We start from the raw sequence: 17,500 nt of genomic DNA, 5'->3' as shown, positions 1-17,500 counted from the left end.
CCCAGGCAGGCATCGCGGTGCAACCAGCTGGTGGGGGTAGTGCACGGGGGGACCGTATGCCAGTTCTGCCCCATCAGGTGCCACCCAGGAAATTCTCGTGTTTTAAGCCTTAAAACATACTTGAGGGGGATGGGGAGGCCCCCTCAAGTTGCCTTCGATGGACCCGTCTCGAGCCGCCCCTCCCCGAGTCCCGTCGTCCGTCCACCCGCGACCCGCTATGACCCATCTCAGCACCCCGTGGCCGGACCGGGAGCCGCAAAACGGCCATAAAAAAACCGCGCGCGCACACGCACGCGACGCGCAAAGCGCACACGGCACACGGCACTTAGGCACTTTGGCACGACGCACGCACGCGCGCACCGCGGTGGGTTCACCGAGCGCGAGTCTGCCCACAACCCGCAGTCCACCGCGGGGACCTCGACCCATACGGCGCGGGTGCGCCGTGCTCGGGCTAGCCGGAGGCACTCGCGGCACGGTGGGACTCGACGCCCAACCCGATGCCCGCCGACCATGGTGCGTGGGTCTTCCTAGCTCGGGCATCCCGCCGAGGCCCCATGCCTTCGGCCTTGCCTGTGGTGATGCACCCAGGCAGGCATCGCGGTGCAACCAGGTGGTGGGGGTAGTGCACGGGGGGACCGTATGCCAGTTCTGCCCCATCAGGTGCCACCCAGGAAATTCTCGTGTTTTAAGCCTTAAAACATACTTGAGGGGGATGGGGAGGCCCCCTCAAGTTGCCTTCGATGGACCCGTCTCGAGCCGCCCCTCCCCGAGTCCCGTCGTCCGTCCACCCGCGACCCGCTATGACCCATCTCAGCACCCCGTGGCCGGACCGGGAGCCGCAAAACGGCCATAAAAAAACCGCGCGCGCACACGCGCGCACGCACGCGACGCGCAAAGCGCACACGGCACACGGCACTTAGGCACTTTGGCACGACGCACGCACGCGCGCACCGCGGTGGGTTCACCGAGCTCGAGTCTGCCCACAACCCGCAGTCCACCGCGGGGACCTCGACCCACACGGCGCGGGTGCGCCGTGCTCGGGCTAGCCGGAGGCACTCGCGGCACGGTGGGACTCGACGCCCAACCCGATGCCCGCCGACCATGGTGCGTGGGTCTTCCTAGCTCGGGCATCCCGCCGAGGCCCCATGCCTTCGGCCTTGCCTGTGGTGATGCACCCAGGCAGGCATCGCGGTGCAACCAGCTGGTGGGGGTAGTGCACGGGGGGACCGTATGCCAGTTCTGCCCCATCAGGTGCCACCCAGGAAATTCTCGTGTTTTAAGCCTTAAAACATACTTGAGGGGGATGGGGAGGCCCCCTCAAGTTGCCTTCGATGGACCCGTCTCGAGCCGCCCCTCCCCGAGTCCCGTCGTCCGTCCACCCGCGACCCGCTATGACCCATCTCAGCACCCCGTGGCCGGACCGGGAGCCGCAAAACGGCCATAAAAAAACCGCGCGCGCACACGCGCGCGCGCACGCACGCGACGCGCAAAGCGCACACGGCACACGGCACTTAGGCACTTTGGCACGACGCACGCACGCGCGCACCGCGGTGGGTTCACCGAGCGCGAGTCTGCCCACAACCCGTAGTCCACCGCGGGGACCTCGACCCATACGGCGCGGGTGCGCCGTGCTCGGGCTAGCCGGAGGCACTCGCGGCACGGTGGGACTCGACGCCCAACTCGATTCCCCTTCAGACATACCGCGTGGGTCTGCCCTAGCACACCCCGGTGCCCCTTCAGGCATACTACGTGGGTCTGCCCAGCCGGTCAGGCTGTACTCCTTCGCGACGCCTTTTGCCTTGACAATCACCTCGATGCCCAACTTGCAAACTACGTGGGTGTGTCTTGATGGGGCAACCCGTAAGCCTCCGCGGCACCGTGTGCCTAGGCGCTCACCGCGGAGCCCTCAACCCATACGGTAATGTTGCGCCCTTCCTCAGCAGACTTGTGGTCCCTCGATGCGTTTCGCCGAGGCAAACAGCTTAGTGCTCACCACGCATACTGCATGGGTGTGCCTTGCCTCGACTGACTTGTATGTCGTGGACGCATTGTGCCCAGGCGCTCGGCTTAGTGCTCACCACCCATACTGCGCGGGTGTTCTCATCTCGGGCAACCTGGAGGCCATTGTTGCGTTGTGCCTAGGCACACACCTTGGTGCACGTATGGCATATTGCTTGGGTGTGCCTAGCTCGGCGACTGACAGGCCCTCGCGATGCCGTGTACCTAGGTGCACACCTCGGTGTCCACCAGGCAAACTGTGCTGGTGTACCTTGCTCGGGCTACGCTTATGCCATCGTTGCACCATGTGCCTAGGTGCACACCATGGAGCCCTCAACCCATGCTACGTGGTTTTGCCGAGCTCGTTCATCCCACCGGCCCTGGAGCCTCCTTGCCTTCAACCTTGCGTGTGGTGGTGATGCACTCCAAGATGCAACATTGTGCACTGAGGTGGTTTGGGTCGTGTTGAGGCCAAATATATGCTAGTTTGACCCCCAACAGGTGTCACTCAGGAATGTCTGTTGTTTTAAGCCATGAAACATAATTGGGAAGGGTGGGAAACAGGTTGGGACGAGGCTGAGGTATGTGATTTGTGCTAGGCATGCTGCCTAGATGTGCTCTGTTAAGTCGCACAGCTCGTCGCCACGTGCATAGGAGCACACCTCGCTGCCCACCTGGCAAACTGCGTGGTTGTGCCTTGTTCGGGCAACCTGCAAGCCATCACGTCGCCGTGTGCCTAGGCGCACACGATGAAGAGCTCAACCCAAACTACGTAAGGTTGCCTTGTTCGGGCCGACCTATGGACCCTAGATGCGCTGTTCCATGACGCACACCTCAGTGCCCACCTGGCATACCTCGCCGGTGTTCTCAGCTCAGGCAACCCGTTGGCCTTCATCCCACCGAGAGCCTAGGTACACACCTCGGTGACCACCAGGCAAACTGCGTGGGTGTGCCTAGCCAGTCAGCCCGTACTCCTTCGCGATGCCTTTTGCCTAGCGGCACACCTTGGTGCCCTTCAGGCAAACTGCGTGGGTGTGCCTTGATGGGGCAACCCGTATGCCTCCGTGGCACGGAAGGCAAACTGCGTGGGTGTGCCTTGATGGGGCAACCCGTATGCCTCCGTGGCACCTTGTGCCTAAGCACACACCGCGGATCCCTCAACCCATACTGCAATGTTGTGCCTTACGTCAGTAGACTTGTGGTCCCTCGTTGCGTTGCGCCGAGGCAAACAGCTTAGTGCTCACCACGCATACTGCATGGGTGTGCATTGCCTCGGCTGACTTGTATGCCGTGGACGCATTGTGCCCAGGCGCTGTGCGTAGTGCTCACCACCCATGCCGATTGGGTGTTCTCATCTCGGGCAACCTGGAGCCCATTGTTGCGTTCTGCCTAGCCACACACCATAGTGCACACATGGCATACTGCTTGGGTGTGCTTAGCTCGGCGACCGGCAGGCCCTCCCGACGTCGTGTACCTAGGTTCACACCTCGGTGTCCACCAGGCAAACTGTGCAGGTCTGCCTTGCTCGGGCTACTCGAATGCCATCTTGGCACCGTGTGCCTAGGTGCACACCATGGAGCTTTCTACCCATCTTGCGTGGGTTTGCCTAGCTCGTTCGTCCCACCTGCCCTCTAGGCTCCCTGCCTTCAACCTTGCGTGTGGTGGTGATGCACTCCAGGATGCAACATTGTGCACTGAGGTGGCTTGGGTCGTGTTGAGGCCAAATGTATGCTAGTTTGACCCCCACCAGAAGTCACTCAGGAATGTCTGGTGTTTTAAGCTATGAAACATAATTGGGAAGGGTGGGCAACAGGTTGGGACGAGGCTGAGGTATGTGATTTGAGCTAGGCGTGCTGCCAATGCGTGGGTGTGTCCTTCTCTTTCTTACCTGTGGACCCTCGATGCGCTCTGTCAAGTCGCACAGCTCGTCGCCACGTGCATAAGAGCACACCTCGCTGCCCCCTGGCAAACTGCGTGGTTGTGCCTTGCTCGGGCAAACCTCAAGCCATCACGTCGCCGTGTGCCTAGGCACACACGATGAAGCCCTCAACCTAAACTTCGTGGGGTTGCCTTGTTCGGGCTGACCTATGGACCCTAGATGCGCTGTTCCATGACGCACACCTCAGTGCCCACCTGGCATACCTCGCGGGTGTTTTCAGCTCAGGCAACCCGTTGGCCTTCATCCCACCGAGGGCCTAGGCACACACCTCGGTGACCACCAGGCATACTGAGTGGGTGTGCCTGGCCGGTCAGCCCGTACTCCTTCGCGATGCCTTTTGCCTTGGCGCACACCTTGGTGCCCACCTGGCGAACTGCGTGGGTGAGCCTTGCTGGGGCAACCCGTATGCCTCCGCGGCACCCTGTGCCTAGGCACACACCACGGATCCCTCAACCCATACTGCAATGTTGTGCCTCACGTCAGCAGACTTGTGGTCCCTCGATGCGTTGCGCCAAGGCAAACAGCTTAGTGCTCACCACGCATACTGCCTGGGTGTGCCTTGCCTCGGCTGACTTGTATGCCGGGTACGCATTGTGCCCAGGCGCTCGGCTCGGTGCTCACCACCCATACCGAGCGGGTGTTCTCATCTCGGGCAACCTGGAGCCCATCGTTGCGTTGTGCCTAGCCACACACCTTAGTGCACACATGGCATACTGCTTGGGTGTGCTTAGCTCGGCGACCGGCAGGCCCTCTCGATGCCGTGTACCTAGGTGCACACCTCGGTGTCCACCAGGCAAACTGTGCAGGTGTGCCTTGCTCGGGCTACGCGAATGCCATCTTGGCACCGTGTGCCTAGGTGCACACCATGGAGCTTTCAACCCATCTTGCGTGGGTTTGCCTAGCTCGTTCGTCCCACCTGCCCTCTAGGCTCCCTGCCTTCAACCTTGCGTGTGGTGGTGATGCACTCCAGGATGCAACATTGTGCACTGAGGTGGCTTGGGTCGTGTTGAGGCCAAATGTATGCTAGTTTGACCCCCACCAGAAGTCACTCAGGAATGTCTGGTGTTTTAAGCTATGAAACATAATTGGGAAGGGTGGGCAACAGGTTGGGACGAGGCTGAGGTATGTGATTTGAGCTAGGCGTGCTGCCATTGCGTGGGTGTGTCCTTCTCTGGCTTACCTGTGGACCCTCGATGCGCTCTGTCAAGTCGCACAGCTCGTCCCCACGTGCATAAGAGCACACCTCGCTGCCCCCCTGGCAAACTGCGTGGTTGTGCCTTGCTCGGGCAAACTTCAAGCCATCACGTCGCCGTGTGCCTAGGCACACACGATGAAGCCCCCAACCTAAACTTCGTGGGGTTGCCTTGTTCGGGCTGACCTATGGACCCTAGATGCGCTGTTCCATGACGCACACCTCAGTGCCCACCTGGCATACCTCGCGGGTGTTTTCAGCTCAGGCAACCCGTTGGCCTTCATCCCACCGAGGGCCTAGGCACACACCTCGGTGACCACCAGGCATACTGAGTGGGTGTGCCTGGCCGGTCAGCCCGTACTCCTTCGCGATGCCTTTTGCCTTGGCGCACACCTTGGTGCCCACCTGGCGAACTGCGTGGGTGAGCCTTGCTGGGGCAACCCGTATGCCTCCGCGGCACCCTGTGCCTAGGCACACACCACGGATCCCTCAACCCATACTGCAATGTTGTGCCTCACGTCAGCAGACTTGTGGTCCCTCGATGCGTTGCGCCAAGGCAAACAGCTTAGTGCTCACCACGCATACTGCCTGGGTGTGCCTTGCCTCGGCTGACTTGTATGCCGGGTACGCATTGTGCCCAGGCGCTCGGCTCGGTGCTCACCACCCATACCGAGCGGGTGTTCTCATCTCGGGCAACCTGGAGCCCATCGTTGCGTTGTGCCTAGCCACACACCTTAGTGCACACATGGCATACTGCTTGGGTGTGCTTAGCTCGGCGACCGGCAGGCCCTCTCGATGCCGTGTACCTAGGTGCACACCTCGGTGTCCACCAGGCAAACTGTGCAGGTGTGCCTTGCTCGGGCTACGCGAATGCCATCTTGGCACCGTGTGCCTAGGTGCACACCATGGAGCTTTCAACCCATCTTGCGTGGGTTTGCCTAGCTCGTTCGTCCCACCTGCCCTCTAGGCTCCCTGCCTTCAACCTTGCGTGTGGTGGTGATGCACTCCAGGATGCAACATTGTGCACTGAGGTGGCTTGGGTCGTGTTGAGGCCAAATGTATGCTAGTTTGACCCCCACCAGAAGTCACTCAGGAATGTCTGGTGTTTTAAGCTATGAAACATAATTGGGAAGGGTGGGCAACAGGTTGGGACGAGGCTGAGGTATGTGATTTGAGCTAGGCGTGCTGCCATTGCGTGGGTGTGTCCTTCTCTGGCTTACCTGTGGACCCTCGATGCGCTCTGTCAAGTCGCACAGCTCGTCCCCACGTGCATAAGAGCACACCTCACTGCCCCCCTGGCAAACTGCGTGGTTGTGCCTTGCTCGGGCAAACTTCAAGCCATCACGTCGCCGTGTGCCTAGGCACACACGATGAAGCCCCCAACCTAAACTTCGTGGGGTTGCCTTGTTCGGGCTGACCTATGGACCCTAGATGCGCTGTTCCATGACGCACACCTCAGTGCCCACCTGGCATACCTCGCGGGTGTTTTCAGCTCAGGCAACCCGTTGGCCTTCATCCCACCGAGGGCCTAGGCACACACCTCGGTGACCACCAGGCATACTGAGTGGGTGTGCCTGGCCGGTCAGCCCGTACTCCTTCGCGATGCCTTTTGCCTTGGCGCACACCTTGGTGCCCACCTGGCGAACTGCGTGGGTGAGCCTTGCTGGGGCAACCCGTATGCCTCCGCGGCACCCTGTGCCTAGGCACACACCACGGATCCCTCAACCCATACTGCAATGTTGTGCCTCACGTCAGCAGACTTGTGGTCCCTCGATGCGTTGCGCCAAGGCAAACAGCTTAGTGCTCACCACGCATACTGCCTGGGTGTGCCTTGCCTCGGCTGACTTGTATGCCGGGTACGCATTGTGCCCAGGCGCTCGGCTCGGTGCTCACCACCCATACCGAGCGGGTGTTCTCATCTCGGGCAACCTGGAGCCCATCGTTGCGTTGTGCCTAGCCACACACCTTAGTGCACACATGGCATACTGCTTGGGTGTGCTTAGCTCGGCGACCGGCAGGCCCTCTCGATGCCGTGTACCTAGGTGCACACCTCGGTGTCCACCAGGCAAACTGTGCAGGTGTGCCTTGCTCGGGCTACGCGAATGCCATCTTGGCACCGTGTGCCTAGGTGCACACCATGGAGCTTTCAACCCATCTTGCGTGGGTTTGCCTAGCTCGTTCGTCCCACCTGCCCTCTAGGCTCCCTGCCTTCAACCTTGCGTGTGGTGGTGATGCACTCTAGGATGCAACATTGTGCACTGAGGTGGCTTGGGTCGTGTTGAGGCCAAATGTATGCTAGTTTGACCCCCACCAGAAGTCACTCAGGAAAGTCTGGTGTTTTAAGCTATGAAACATAATTGGGAAGGGTGGGCAACAGGTTGGGACGAGGCTGAGGTATGTGATTTGAGCTAGGCGTGCTGCCAATGCGTGGGTGTGTCCTTCTCTGGCTTACCTGTGGACCCTCGATGCGCTCTGTCAAGTCGCACAGCTCGTCCCCACGTGCATAAGAGCACACCTCGCTGCCCCCCTGGCAAACTGCGTGGTTGTGCCTTGCTCGGGCAAACTTCAAGCCATCACGTCGCCGTGTGCCTAGGCACACACGATGAAGCCCCCAACCTAAACTTCGTGGGGTTGCCTTGTTCGGGCTGACCTATGGACCCTAGATGCGCTGTTCCATGACGCACACCTCAGTGCCCACCTGGCATACCTCGCGGGTGTTTTCAGCTCAGGCAACCCGTTGGCCTTCATCCCACCGAGGGCCTAGGCACACACCTCGGTGACCACCAGGCATACTGAGTGGGTGTGCCTGGCCGGTCAGCCCGTACTCCTTCGCGATGCCTATTGCCTTGGCGCACACCTTGGTGCCCACCTGGCGAACTGCGTGGGTGAGCCTTGCTGGGGCAACCCGTATGCCTCCGCGGCACCCTGTGCCTAGGCACACACCACGGATCCCTTAACCCATACTGCAATGTTGTGCCTCACGTCAGCAGACTTGTGGTCCCTCGATGCGTTGCGCCAAGGCAAGCAGCTTAGTGCTCACCACGCATACTGCCTGGGTGTGCCTTGCCTCGGCTGACTTGTATGCCGGGTACGCATTGTGCCCAGGCGCTCGGCTCGGTGCTCACCACCCATACCGAGCGGGTGTTCTTATCTCGGGCAACCTGGAGCCCATCGTTGCGTTGTGCCTAGCCACACACCTTAGTGCACACATGGCATACTGCTTGGGTGTGCTTAGCTCGGCGACCGGCAGGCCCTCTCGATGCCGTGTACTTAGGTGCACACCTCGGTGTCCACCAGGCAAACTGTGCAGGTGTGCCTTGCTCGGGCTACGCGAATGCCATCTTGGCACCGTGTGCCTAGGTGCACACCATGGAGCTTTCAACCCATCTTGCGTGGGTTTGCCTAGCTCGTTCGTCCCACCTGCCCTCTAGGCTCCCTGCCTTCAACCTTGCGTGTGGTGGTGATGCACTCCAGGATGCAACATTGTGCACTGAGGTGGCTTCGGTCGTGTTGAGGCCAAATGTATGCTAGTTTGACCCCCACCAGAAGTCACTCAGGAAAGTCTGGTGTTTTAAGCTATGAAACATAATTGGGAAGGGTGGGCAACAGGTTGGGACGAGGCTGAGGTATGTGATTTGAGCTAGGCGTGCTGCCAAAGCGTGGGTCTGGCCCGCTCTGGCTTACCTGTGGACCCTCGATGCGCTCTGTCAAGTCGCACAGCTCGTTGCCCACCTGGCAAACTGCGTGGTTGTGCCTTGCTCGGGCAACCTGCAAGCCATCACGTCGTCGTGTGCCTAGGCGCTCACGATGAAGCCCTCCACCCAAACTTCGTGGGGTTGCCTTGTTCGGGCTGACCTATGGACCCTAGATGCGTTGTTCCATGACGCACACCTCAGTGCCCACCTGGCATACCTCGCGGGTTTTCTCAGCTCAGGCAAACCGTTGGCCTTCATCCCACCGAGGGCCTAAGCACACACCTCGGTGACCACCAGGCACACTGCGTGGGTGTGCCTAGGCGGTCAGCCCGTACTCCTTCGCGATGCCTAGGCGCACACCTTGGTGCCCACCCGGCGAATGGCGTGGGTGTGCCTTGATGGGGCAACCCGTATGCCTTTGCGGCACCTGGTGCCTCGACGCACACCGCGGATCCCTCAACCCACACAGCAATGTTGTGCCTTACGTCAGCAGACTTGTGGTCCCTCGATGCGTTGCGCCGAGGCAAACAGCTTAGTGCTCACCACGCATACTGCATGGGTTTGCCTTGCCTCGGCTGACTCTTATGCCGTGGACGCATTGTGCCCAGGCGCTCGGCTTTAGTGCTCACCACCCATACCGAGCGGCTGTTATCATCTCGAGCAACCTGGATCCCTTCGTTGCGTTGTGCCTAGCCACACACCTTAGTGCACACATGGCATACTGCTTGGGTGTGCTTAGCTCGGCGACCGGCAGGCCCTCCCGATGCCGTGTACCTAGGTGCACACCTCGGTGTCCACCAGGCAAACTGTGCAGGTGTGCCTTGCTCGGGCTACGCGAATGCCATCTTGGCACCGTGTGCCTAGGTGCACACCATGGAGCCTTCAACCCATGTTGCGTTGGTTTGCCTAGCCCGTTCGTCCCACCCCCCCTCGAGGCTCCCTGCCTTCAACCTTGCTTGTGGTGGTGATGCACTCCAGGATGCAACGTTGTGCACTGAGTTGGCTTGGGTCGTGTTGAGGCCAAACGTATGCTAGTTTGACCCCCAACGGGTGTCACTCAGGAATGTCTGGTGTTTTAAGCCGTGAAACATAATTGGGAAGGGTGGGCAAACAGGTTGGGACGAGGCTGAGGTATGTGATTTGTGCTTGGCGTGCTGCCAAAGCATGGGTGCGGCCTGCTTTGGCTTTACCGTGGACCCACGATGCGCTCTGTCATGTCGCACAGCTCGACGCCACGTGCCTAGGAGCACACCTAGCTGCCCACCAGGCAAACTGCGTGGTTGTGCCTTGCTCGGGGAACCCGCAAGCCATCACGTCGCCGTGTGCCTAGGCGCAATGGACGAAGCCCTCAACCCATACTGCGTGGGGTTGCCTTGTTCGGGCTGACCCGTGGACCCTAGATGCCTTGTTCCATGGCTCACACCTCGGTGCTCTCCTGGCATACCTCGCGGGTGTTCCCAGCTCAGGCAAACCGTTGGCCTTCATCCCACCGAGGGCCTAGGCACACACCACGGTGACCACCAGGCACACTGCGTGGGTGTGCCTAGGCGGTCAGCCCGTACTCCTTCGCGATGCCTAGGCGCACACCTTGGTGCCCACCTGGCGAATGGCGTGGGTGTGCCTTCATGGGGCAACCCGTATGCCTCCGCCGCACCTTGTGCCTCGGCGCACACCGCGGATCCCTCGACCCATACTGCAATGCTGTGCCTTACGTCAGCAGACTTGTGGTCCCTCGATGCGTTGCGCCGAGGCAAACAGCTTAGTGCTCACCACACGTACTGCATGGGTGTGCCTTGCCTCGGCTGACTTGTATGCCGTGGACGCATTGTGCCCAGGCGCTCGGCTCAGTGCTCACCACCCATACCGAGCGGGTGTTCTCATCTCGGGCAACCTGGAGCCCATCGTTCCGTTGTGCCTAGCCACACACCTTAGTCCACACATGGCATACTGCTTGGGTGTGCTTAGCTCGGCGACCGGCAGGCCCTCTCGATGCCGTGTACCTAGGTGCACACCTCGGTGTACACCAGGCAAACTGTGCAGGTGTGCCTTGCTCTGGCTACGCGAACGCCATCTTGGCACCGTGTGCCTAGGTGCACACCATGGAGCCTTCAACCCATGTTGCGTTGGTTTGCCTAGCCCGTTCGTCCCACCCCCCCTCGAGGCTCCCTGCCTTCAACCTTGCTTGTGGTGGTGATGCACTCCAGGATGCAACGTTGTGCACCGAGTTGGCTTGGGTCGTGTTGAGGCCAAACGTATGCTAGTTTGACCCCCAACGGGTGTCACTCAGGAATGCCTGGTGTTTTAAGCCATGAAACATAATTGGGAAGGGTGGGCAAACAGGTCGGGACGAGGCTGAGGTATGTGATTTGTGCTTGGCGTGCTGCCAAAGCATGGGTGCGGCCTGCTTTGGCTTTACCGTGGACCCACGATGCGCTCTGTCATGTCGCACAGCTCGACGCCACGTGCCTAGGAGCACACCTAGCTGCCCACCAGTCAAACTGCGTGGTTGTGCCTTGCTCGTGCAACCCGCAAGGCATCACGTCGCCGTGTGCCTAGTCGCACACGACGAAGCTCTCAACCCATACTGCGTGGGGTGGCCTTGTTCGGGCTGACCCGTGGACCCTAGATGCCTTGTTCCATGGCTCACACCTCGGTGCTCTCCTGGCATACCTCGCGGGTGTTCCCGGCTCAGGCAAACTGTTGGCCTTCATCCCACCGTGGGTCTAAGCACACACCTCGGTGCCCACCAGGCATACCGCGTGGGTTTTCCCAGCCGGTCAGCCCGTACTATCGCGACGCCTTTTGCCTTTGCGAACACCTCGGTGCCCAATTGGCAAACTTCGTGGGTGTGTCTTGATGGGGCATCCCGTGTGCCTTCGCGGCACCGTGTGCCTTGGCCCACACAGCGGAGCCCTCAACCCATACTGCAATGTTGTGCCTTACCTCAGCAGACTTGTGGTCCCTCGATGCGTTGTGCCGAGGCAAACAGCTTAGTGCTCACAACGCATACTGCGCGGGTGTGCCTTGCCTCGGCTGACTTGTGGACCGTCAACGCGTTGGGCACAAGCGCCGAGCTAAGTGTTCACCACCCATACCGCGCGGGAGTTCTTATCTCGGGCAACCTGGAGCCTATTGTTGCGTTGTGCCTAGCCACACACCATAGTTCACACGTCTTACTGCTTGGGTGTGTTTAGCTCGGCGACCGGCAGGCCCTCTCGATGCCGTGTACCTAGGTGCACACCTCGTTGTCCACCAGGCAAACTGTGCAGGTGTGCCTTGCTCGGGCTACGCGAATGCCATCGTGGCACCGTTTGCCTAGGTGCACACCATGGAGCCTTCAACCCATGTTGCGTGGGTTTGCCTAGCTCGTTCATCCTACCTGCCATCGAGGCTCCCTGCCTTCAACCTTGCGCGTGGTGGTGATGCACTGTATGATGCAATATTGTGCACTGAAGTGGCTTGGGTAGTGATGAGGCCAACTGTATGCCAGTATGACCCCCAACAGGTGTCACTCAGGAATATCTGGTGCTTTAAGCCATGAAACATAATTGGGAAGGGTGGGAAACAGGTTGGGACGAGGCTGAGGTATGTGATTTGTGCTAGGCATGCTGCGAAAGCGTGGTTGTGGCCTGTTTTGGCTTGACCGTGGACCCACGATGCGCTCTGTCATGTCGCACAGCTCGACGCCACGTGCCTAGGAGCACACCTAGCTGCCCACCAGGAAAACTGCGTGGTTGTGCCTTGCTCGGGCAAGCCGCAAGCCATCACGTCGCCGTGTGCCTAGGCTTACACGACGAGGCCCACAACCCGTACTGCGTTGGGTTGCCTTGCTCTGGCCGACCCATGCACCCTAGACGCGCTATGCCGTGGCGCACACCTCGTTGCCCGGGTGGCATACCTCGCGGGTGTTCCCAGCTCAGGCAACCCGTTGGCCTTCATCCCACCGTGGGCGTAGGCACACACCTCGGTGCCCACCATGCATACTGCGTGGGTGTGCCTAGCCGGTCAGCCCGTACTCCTTCGCGATGCCATATGCCTAGGCGCACACCTCGGTGCCCACCTGGCAAACTGCGTGGGTGTGTCCTGATAGGGCAACCCCTACGCCTCCGCGGCACCGTGTGCCTAGGCGCACACCGCGGAGCCCTCAACCCATACTGCAATGTTGTGCCTTACCACGGCAGACTTGTGGTCCCTCGATGCATTGTGTCGAGTCAAACAGCTTATTGATCACCACGCATACTGCACGTGTGTGCCTCGCCTCGGTTGACTTGTGGACCGTCGACGCTTTGTGCCTAGTCGCACAACTTAGTGCTCACCACCCATACCGCGCGGGTGTTCCCTGCTCTGGCAACCTCGAGCCCATTGTTGCGTTGTGCCTAGCCACACGCCTTGGTGCACACATGTCATACTCCTTGGGTGTGCTTAGCTCGGCGACCGGCAGGTCCTCGCCATGTCGTGTACCTAGGTGCACAGCTCGGTGTCCGGTAAACTGGGCAGGTGCGCCTTACTCGGGCCACGCGTTTGCCATCGTGGCGCCTTGTGCCTAGGTGCACACAATGGAGCCCTCATCCCATGCTGCGTGGGTTTTGCCTAGCTCGTTCATCCCACCGGCCCTCGAGGTTCCCTGCCTTCAACCTTGCGTGTGGTGGTGATGCACTCTAGGATGCAACATTGTTCACTGAAGCGGCTTGGGTCGTGATGTGGCCAAATGTATGCTAGTTTGACCCCCAACAGGTGTCCCTCAGGAATGTCTGGTGTTTTAAGCCATGGAACATTATTGGGAAGGGTGGGAAACGACAGGTTGGGACGAGGCTGAGGTATGTGATTTGCGCTAGGCTTGATGCTAAAGCGTGGGTGTGGCCTGCTCTGGCTTACCCGTGGACCCTCTATGCGCTCTGTCATGTCGCACAGCTCGACCCCACGTGCCTTAGGAGAAAACCTCGCTGCCCACCAGGCAAACTGCGTGGTTGTGCCTTTCTCGGGCAACCCGCAAGCCATCACGTCGCCGTGTGCCTAGGCGTACACGACGAAGCCCTCAACCCATACTGCGTTGGGTTGCCTTGCTCTGGCCGACCCATGCACCCTAGACGCGCTATTCCATGGCGCACACCTCGGTGCCCACGTGGCATACCTCGCGGGTGTTCCCAGCGCAGGCAACCCGTTGGCCTTCATCCCACCTCGGGCCTAGGCACCCACCTCGGTTCCGACCAGGCATACTGCGTGGGTGTGCCTAGCGGGTCAGCCCGTACTCCTTCGCGACGCCCTTTGCCTAGGCGCACACCTCGGTGCCCACCTGGCAAACTGCGCGGGTGTGTCTTGATAGGGCGACCCGTACGCCTCCGCGGCACCGTGTGCCTATGCGCACACCGCGGAGCCCTCAACCCATACTGCAATGTTGTGCCTTACCTCGGCAGATTTGTGGTCCCTCCATGCATTGTGCCGAGGCAAACAGCTTATTGCTCACCACGCATACTGCACGTGTGTGCCTCGCCTCGGCTGACTCGTGGACCGTCGACCCATTTTGCCTAGGCGCACATGTTAGTGCTCACCACCCATACCGCGCGGGTGTTCCCAGCTCCGGCAACCTGGAGCCCATTGTTGCGTTGTGCATAGGCACACCGCTTGGTGCACACATGGCATACTGCTTGGGTGTGCCTTGCTCGGCGCCCGATAGGCCCTCGCGATGCCGTGTACTTAGGTGCACACCTCCGTGCCCACCAGGCAAACTGTGCTGTTGTGCCTTGCTCGGGCTACGAGTAGAGGCCAACGTGGCACAGTGTGCCCAGGTGCACACCATGGAGCCCTCAACCCATGCTGCGTGGGTTTGCCTTGCTCATTCATCCCACCGGCCCTCGAGGGTTCCCTGCCTTCAACCTTGAGTGTGGTGGTGATGCACCCTAGGATGCAACATTATGCACTGAAGTGGCTGGGGTCGTGATGAGGCCAAATGTATGCCAGTTTGACCCCCAACAGGTATTGCTCAGGAATGTCCGGTGTTTTAAGCCATGAAACATAATTGGGAAGGGTGGGCAACAGGTTGGGACGAGGCTGAGTTATGTGATTTGTGTTAGGCGTGCTGCCAAAGCGTGGTTGTGGGCTGCTCTGGCTTACCCGTGGACCCTCGATGCGCTCAGTCAAGTCGCACAGCTCGACGCCACGTGCCTAGGAGCACACCTCGCTACCCACCAGGCAAACTGCGTGGTTTGGCCTTGCTCGGGCAACCCGCAAGCCATCACGTCGCCGTGGTGCCTAGGCGCACACGACGAAGCTCTCAACCCATATTGCGTGGGGTTGCCTTGCTCGGGCTGACCCGTGGACCCTAGATGCGCTGTTCCAAGGCGCACACCTCGGTGCCCACCTGGCATTCCTCGTGGGTGTTCCCAGCTCAGGCAACCCGTTGGCCTTCATCCCACCGTGGGCCTAGGCACGCACCTCGGTGCCCACCAGGCATACTGCGTGGGTGTGCCTAGCCGGTCAGCCCGTTCTCCTTCGCGACCCCGTTTGCCTAGGCGCATACCTCGGTGTCCACCTTGCAAACTGCGTGGGTGTGACTTGATGGGGCAACCCTCACGCCTCCGCGGCGCCGTGGTCCTAGGCGCACATCGCGGAGCCCTCATCCCATACTCCAATGGTTTTCCTTACCTCGGCTGACTTGTGGTCCCTCGATGCGTTGTGCCGAGGCACATAACTTAGTGCTCACGACGCATACTGCACGGGTGTGCCTCGTCTCGGCGTACTTGTGGACCGTTGATGCATTGTGCCTAGGCGCACAGCTTAATGCTCGCCACCCATACCGCGCGGGTGTTCCCAGCTCGGGCAACTTGGAGGCCCTTGTTTCGTTGTGCCTAGGCACCCACCTGCGAGCACACCAGGCGTACATTTTGGGTGTCCCTATCTCGGCGACCGGCAGGGCTTCACGATGCCGTGTACCTAGGTGCACACCTCGGTGTCCACCAGCAAAACTGTGCGGGTTTGCCTTGCTCGGGCTACGCGTAGGCCAACGTGGCACCGTGTGCCTAGGTGCACACAATGGGGCCCTCAACATATGCTGCGTGGGTTTGCATTGCTCGTTCATCCCCCCGGCCCTCGAGGCTCCTTGCCTTCAACCTTTCGTGTGGTGGTGAGGCACCCAAGGATGCAACATTGTGCATTTAGGTGGTATGGGTCGTGATGAGGCCAGATGTGGGTTAGTTTGACCCCCAACAGGTGTCACTCAGGAATGTCAGGTGTTTTAAGCCATGAAACATAATTGGGAAGGTTGGGCACCAGGTTGGGACGAGGCTGAGGTACGTGATTTGGGCAAGGCGTCATGCCAACGCGTCGGTGTGGGCCTGCTTTGGCTGACCCGTAGACCATCGATGTGTTCTGCCTAGTCGCACACCTCGGTGCTCGCCACCCATGCCACGTGGTTGTGCCAAGCTCGTTCAACCCGTTGGCACTCACAGCGAGGTGCCTAGGCGCGCTACTCGTTTCCCTCCAGGCTCATACTGCTTGGTTGTGCTTTTCCTGGGATGACTCGTGGACACTCCATGCGCTGTGCTTAGGCGCACACCTCTGTGCTCACCACTCAGCCGTCAACCCTTTCAGCGTGGGTGTGCCTACCCGTACTGCGTGGGTGCTTCCAGCTCGTTCAGCTCTGTAGGCACTCGTGGCGCTGTGCCTAGTTAGCCAGATAGGTGCTCACCTGGCATACTGCTTGGGTCTGCCTTTCTCGCCCACCAGTGGGCTCTCGTGACGCCGTGTGCCCAGGGGCCCTCGATCCATGGTGCGTTGGTGTGCTCTGCTCGGGCATCTCACCTGCCCTCGAGCCCCGCTGCTTTCAATCGTGCGTGTGGTGATGCGTCGTGCCTTGACGCGCACCCGGTTGCCCCCTACCCAAGACGTGTGCGTAATGCCCCTGGCACTCGCGACACCGTGCGTAGACGCGTACCTCGGTGCCCACCATCCACGCCACACATTGCACCGTGGTGTGCTCCGGGCCGTCCCATCCCACCTCGCCAGCTATTCCGATGCACTAGGACGACGCGCCCAGACCGTCTTATGGGCCAGGACGGGCAGTGCAGGAGCTTGAGTTCCAATGCTCCACCGTGTGTTTGCCCCCGGAAAGCTGATTTGGGCACGCACGTCGTTGTGCACTGGGCATGGTGGTGTGGTGGGATGGGTTTGCCCCTTAGGAAAACATTTGTGTGCTAGTTTCGGTGGAATGGCGGCCACTCTTGAATTTCTCGTGTTTTAAGCTATCAAACATACTTGGGGAGAGTCGGAACCAGGTAAACGTATGCGTCTCCCTCCCTCCCCTTGAACGCATGCAAACAATTGTAGGGAATGAAGGTCGACCTCCATGTGGATCCGATCTGCGAGGCAGCAGGATGACGGTGTGCTTCCGGGTGCGGCCAGGGAAGCTATCTCGACTGCTGTACATCCGCGTCTTAGATGCGATATACCGCCCGAAGCAGCCGGAAGAAGTTCTGCTTCCCTCCTTGACACGATCCGCTCTGGATGACGGTGGGGTGGCAGTCCCGAGGTTGCGCCGTTGCGTCCGTGGCGCAATATGGCACCATGTGCATTGTCCCGATCGAAGAGTTTGGGCAGTGGACGACGGTTTCCCTTTGCACCGATCCTAGTGCTTTGCCCTGGGCGAGGAGGTGGGGATGTCCCGACACTGCGTCGTCGTGT

At 60.3% G+C, this 17,500-nt stretch overlaps 1 pseudogene; it reads right to left on the bottom strand.

Moving 5' to 3' along the window:
* LOC148783611 (uncharacterized) overlaps positions 1-16,588 on the bottom strand; it is a 22,904-nt pseudogene extending 6,316 nt beyond the window's left edge.
* Between the last annotated feature and the right edge of the window lie 912 nt (positions 16,589-17,500).

Source organism: Amborella trichopoda, chromosome 1 (assembly GCF_054954075.1).
Source record: "Amborella trichopoda isolate Santa Cruz 75 chromosome 1, AtrichopodaSantaCruz75HAP2 v2.0, whole genome shotgun sequence".
In the NCBI taxonomy this organism is placed as follows: Eukaryota; Viridiplantae; Streptophyta; class Magnoliopsida; order Amborellales; family Amborellaceae; genus Amborella; species Amborella trichopoda.
The sequence above is the reverse complement of the archived record's forward strand: the minus strand, read 5'-3'. Positions and strand labels throughout refer to the sequence as shown.